Source organism: Saccostrea cucullata, unplaced genomic scaffold (genome assembly GCF_032062105.1).
Source record: "Saccostrea cucullata isolate Sc308-1 unplaced genomic scaffold, CSIRO_AGI_Scuc_v1 ctg19142, whole genome shotgun sequence".
Taxonomy (NCBI): domain Eukaryota; kingdom Metazoa; phylum Mollusca; class Bivalvia; order Ostreida; family Ostreidae; genus Saccostrea; species Saccostrea cuccullata.
Window position 1 is genome coordinate 3,566 of NW_026939660.1, and position 5,731 is coordinate 9,296.

The window sequence follows — 5,731 nt, forward strand, 5'->3', positions numbered from 1 at the left end:
CTTAAAAAGTACCCTGCATATTTAAATGTAAATTGGTTGAAATTAGCCCAGTGGTTCTTAAGAAGTTAATGTGAAAAGTTTGCAGATAAACAGATGGACAACAGAAATCAGTACATTTCAGAAAACAGTATGCTTATAAATAGTTAATCAAGGTGCTTTGGGTAGCAAAATAAAGCTAAACTGGTATATCTAATTCATCCGCAGAGCTTAGTATATTTCAATATGCACAACCTTTTCAACTCTTATAATTATTTTTTAAAATTTATATCACCATGTCTCATTCAAGGGAGAACTAGAGATATGACCAGATGTATATCTGTTGAATATAAAATATGTACATGTATTCTGTGTTTTTTTTTAGTAATTTGTTTGTTTGTTGTGACAGCAACTGTTATGGCAGCTTTTGGCAAAGGTTGAAGTTTCTCAAATGTAAGTCAAACTCCAAGGTCAAGGTCAAAGGGTCTAAATTGTTGGTATCAAAGGGAAAGTCTTGTCACAAGGAATACACATGTGAAAAAAGGGAGCAATCCCTAGAACTTCCTCACCTGTTCAAAAGTTATTGCCAAGGTTAAAGTTAAATTGGATTCAACTCTAAGGTCTAGGTCAAAAATAATCATACCTGTTGAAAGTTCACAATGATTACACATGTAAGAGCATGAAAGTCCTAGCACCACCTGTTCAAAACTTACGCCAAGTTCAAGGTATTTTTCTTGTAAAATTGGGTAAAACTCCAAGGTCAAGAGATCAAGAGGTCAAAATTGGTGGTACCCATTAAAAGGTTTTGCCAAAAGAAATTTACCTATGAAATATTGAAGCCATGTGTATAGCCCAATCCACTTAAAAAATATGGGCAAGGTTAAAGTTTCCGTGGACAGACAAAAATACATAAACATGGGAAACAAAATATGTATAAATAGTCAATTGAAAAAATTTTCTACTATTATGGAGTCATAAGATCAATTGTCATTTCAGGTACAGGGAGTCAGTGGCTAGGGAGATCAGACCCCCCCCCCTGGAATTAGCAGTTATTTAAATAAGACTATATATGTACTGTAGAGAATAAAAATGACTTTGGACATCCTCCCCCTTAGAAAACAGGGACTCCACCATCATTGTTTTTATTATTATTTTTTATTTCCATCTCAGGAAATCTTGGGCTGATTTTTTTGACTGAGGTGTGACACCCCCCCCCTTTCTGAAAAAAAATTCTGGATCTGCGTCTGTTATATATACTGAATGTCCGCAACGGAGATAACTTGACAATGTGAAATTTGTCGACTGTGGCATGCGATGATCTTTGACCATGTTGACCCTTTTTGAACTTCAACCTAACCATTTGCATTTATTTATTTTTATGCAATCTATACTAAATCTTGTACTTACCGAATGTCATAGGTCGTGACAACGAATTCATGAAATATAATCCATATAATCCAATTAAAACACAAATGATTTTAACTGACCACACTGCATCGTCAGCATACATGTGCTAAATAATCTCATTCGACAAACCTTTGCTGATTCCATTGCCAGTATGAATTGGCCGAGGTGTGCCGAGAGGTGATATCTATAAATATGATAATGGGTGACGCAAACCCAATGTGAATGTAGAAAATGAAACTGTTTAGTACAAGAACAAATTTCAAACTATCATAATAAACTAAACTATGTTTTTTAAAAAATGTGAGAGTGAGAGAGAGTGTGTGTGTGTGTGTGGGGGGGGAGATAGGCATTGACAAATTAATCGGGTTGTATTTTCAATGGGTTTTTTTCCGACCAAATACGAAAATCAGTTTGCACATTTTGATAAATTCATCAAAAACGCTTTGTACTAAAATAATATTTTATGTCGTTGAGAAAGTAAATTTAAAAAGTTCCAAATTATGGGAAAATTATTTATTTGAATCTAATTAAGTAATTTACTTCAATCATTAATTAAATTCTGTTATTTCAGACTGGTTATGAATTAAGTATTTTAAAATACATATGTGAGGCTCAGAGTTGATATGGTCATCTGAAAATTTTATGTTCAATTTGACGAATACATGTACGGTGATAATTATAGAATTATTTTGACTTCTTCCTTGGAAAGTCCAATATGAATGAGTGTATATTTAGAGGCAAACACCATAGTGCGGGTATTACTGTCTCATGACAGCATCTAGTTTACACTGTTTTTAAAAAACTTTTGACGGTAAAAAAGCTTGATACTCAAAGGTCACCCTATATTATGAAAAATGAGTGAAAACGACAGCGTATACGAATGTCTTAACAATCATTTTAAAATATCAGTAATTGTAGTTATCTACGTTTGTTTGATATTCAAAGAAATAATGGAACTTGAATCTATTGCTTAAAACCTTAAAAACAAAATTTACCATAAAATGTACTTGATAAAAACAGCGAAGGTCTGACAAGAGCAAAGAATTGCATGAGCACAAAGACAGATTTATATGCAATTTTCTTAAATATTGGTGGAATAGTTGTTCAAACTCGTACTCGGGCAGACGGTTTAATTTCTAGAGGACTCTGGAAGCAATTTTCTTTGCATAAAAATCGAAAGGTTTATTGGAGGAACGGCCTAGAATCAGGAATCTATTATATTAAATTTCTTCATGACAGCGTCCAAACCCACACGCCTTGAAGTGTAAAGGAGTCTTGGGGGTAAACAGAAAGTTGGTGTTTTTTCACATTAACAATATTCGCCAGATCTTACGCCTTTTGACTTGTTTCGTTCTCCAAACTTGAAAAAACACCTTTCAGAACGAAGAAACTATTCTAGGAAATCATAAGATCTGCCAGTTTCCAGTATACTAAGGGTCATACCAAAAAATGAGTTCTAAAACAATCAGAAATTGGATAAAAAGTGTCACTGGCATGTGTTTTAATTAAAAGAGATTAATATATATATATATTCAGTTTCCAAACAAAATAAAAGCTCTCTATCTTCTCTAATTTAAATTTTAAATAGACCGCTGAACATTAGCTGGCAAGATTGGAAAAATGCAGCTTTACGTCATTTTTATCAGTTACAATCAAAACATTTAATGATAGACAATGGAATGGGCTGGTACAATTCGAAGCGGACGACCGAGAAAACATTGGAAATGAAATTCTAGTTTGAAATTTATTTTCAATCCAACTCAGCTACGCTAGAGGGCAAATTATTACTCTGATTGACCCAGAAGACAAATACTTTCAATTTAGTTTAAAAATATAGTTTGAAAATAATATATAAATCGGAATTTTCTGTCCAGCGTTTTAAAGAAAAATATGAAGGACAAATATTTGATTTCTGTTTGGTATAATTTATGGGGGGGGGGGGGCTTAATGATCTGAGAAATAAAGAAGAAAGATGTGAAACATTTTTCATTGAATACAAAACTAAAAACGCTCTTGTCATCCTAAAAATTAATTGGTACAAAGCATGAACTGATTTGACAATTTTTGACCCCCCCCTTCTAGAATCAAATGGCCGTCTCCTGAAAAAATATGTCATCTATGAATTTTACCAGTGTCCTTGAGATTATATTATAGGCTATAAACTCATATCAATATTAATTTCAACCAACGTGTATTTGGGAATTGAAATTATTTGTCTTTTGGATCATACATGTACATTCACACTTTGCTTTTGAAAACAGCTCAAGTGGATTGAAAATGAATTTCACACTAGAATTTCAATCCAATGTTTTCGGCCGTCCGCATCGAATTGTACCCGCCCATTTCATACACTATTGGACCTTAGTACTACAGTGTGAAACAAAATAACTTGCTATAGATTCTATCGACTGCATACTAGTATATAAAAGATCAATTTCATTACAATTATTAGTATTCATCATGGAGTACAGGTTCCTTGTGACTTTTCTTTTGGTTTTAGATATTTCCATTCTTATTTCTGCAAAGTGCAAGGATGGATATCGTAAGTTGAATTTTCAAGAGGCCTTTTTTAAGACAGTATCATCATTCCAAAGAATTTAGACAAAACTTTATCTTATCATTTTTTAATCACTACTCGTATACACCAAAACGTGTATTTGCTATGCTTGATTTTAAAGGTTCTAACGGTTATTTGTTAACTATTATGTTACGCTGTAAATTTTGCATTTTAAAGCCACCTGGTAAATTCAAAATTTGCAACAATTGTTTTTTTTTCCAGGTTCCTGTAAGGATATTTTATCCAGATACCCACAGAGCAAGAGTGGGGAGTATCAGCTGATTACTGAGGACAGACAGACGGTCACAGTCTTCTGTAGTTTTCGTCAAGATTCCATGGTTACACGTACATCAAAACTACCCAGGTTCCTCATTTGATTTGGGCGGACTTTACACAACATCAAAAGAAATCAAAGTTGTCCACCTTCGGACTTCTGGCAAGCGATATAGCACAACAATGGAAGAGTTAAATCGGTACAGCTACAGGTTTCATTGAGTTTTCAGGTCGACAAAAATAAGGGCTTTAATACACCACTGAATGTTCCATTTCTAGGGAAGTACATTTATGTTGGATTCCTCCCAAAAGACATTGCTGCAAACCGTAATACCCAAGGATACCGTGCCGGATCTAAAGACTGGGAATTTAGAAACTGTGACGCAAATCCAAATTCTTACATCGCCTTTTTCTACAACAATTCACCTCTACCAATTCACAGCTATCATAGGCGTTGTTGCTATAATAGTTATATGCGAAAATGGATCGATGTGTCCAGGGACTATAGTCTGCGTTTGCCAAGAGAGTACTTCAGGTTTTTTGAGATGCACATGGGAGGGTGTGGAGGATATGTCGTTCCCGGATTTAGTTCCTTTTCTGATATTGTAGGCGCCGTGCCTGGATTTCGTTTTGGTAGGGGTTGATTTTATTAATCATTATATCTTTGCAAACAAGGTTTGGGAAGGGGTGCATATGAATGAACTTGTTTCTTTATCCGTTTGTCTTTACAATATTTTGTGTTCTTGCTAGAACTTTTTAATGCATGAATCATTTACGTATTGCAGAGAAAAATAGAAATATATCCATTGGATATGAATACCCGCCGAAGGTATATTAGTAATGCAACATGAAAAGTTGTATTAGTGTAAGAAATTTGATGAGAATATCTTGAAAAGTTCTTTTACAATTCAAATTGAAATCTAGAAGGTTGGTTATTATAGTGTACATGATAAATATCAACAGATAATGTATAAGTGCATAAGCTTACATAAATGTATTTTAAATGGTGTCTTCAAAACTAAGCAAAATGCACATTTAGGGGAAATGAGGTCAAGGTCACAGGAAAGTTCAAGGTCAAAGGTTTTTGATGCATTTGATTTGATAGTTTTCATAAATACGTATCAGCATTTGTTTGATAAAAAATATTTTGTATGATTTATTTAAAACTTATTTAAGAAATGTGAGATCAAGGTTAATGCCATATATGGCGTAACTGATCAAAAAAACTTATTTTTGAAAAATACAAAATTAAGTAAAGAAATATAGTTCATACATTTAAATTAAAGCTTTTCATACAATTCTGAACACGGAGAACACCTCGTTTCATCTAATAATATAATTTAATCTTCTCTGTAATGTGTTATTTAAATCTTTTGTATTTTCTTCCGAGTCGGAGAAAATTCCGAGAATCCAAATTAAATTGTGATATCTTTATAACGCAATTGACCTAGATTTTGTAATTTACAGAAAAGTTCTATCTTTATATAAAGTAATGATACAAAAATAAGTTTTTATAAT

General features: G+C 33.1%; 1 pseudogene; it reads left to right on the forward strand.

Annotated features, from left to right (window-relative positions):
• Positions 1 to 3,843: 3,843 nt before the first annotated feature.
• On the forward strand, positions 3,844 to 4,846 carry LOC134253525 (uncharacterized; annotated as a pseudogene).
• The last annotated feature ends 885 nt before the right edge of the window (positions 4,847 to 5,731 follow it).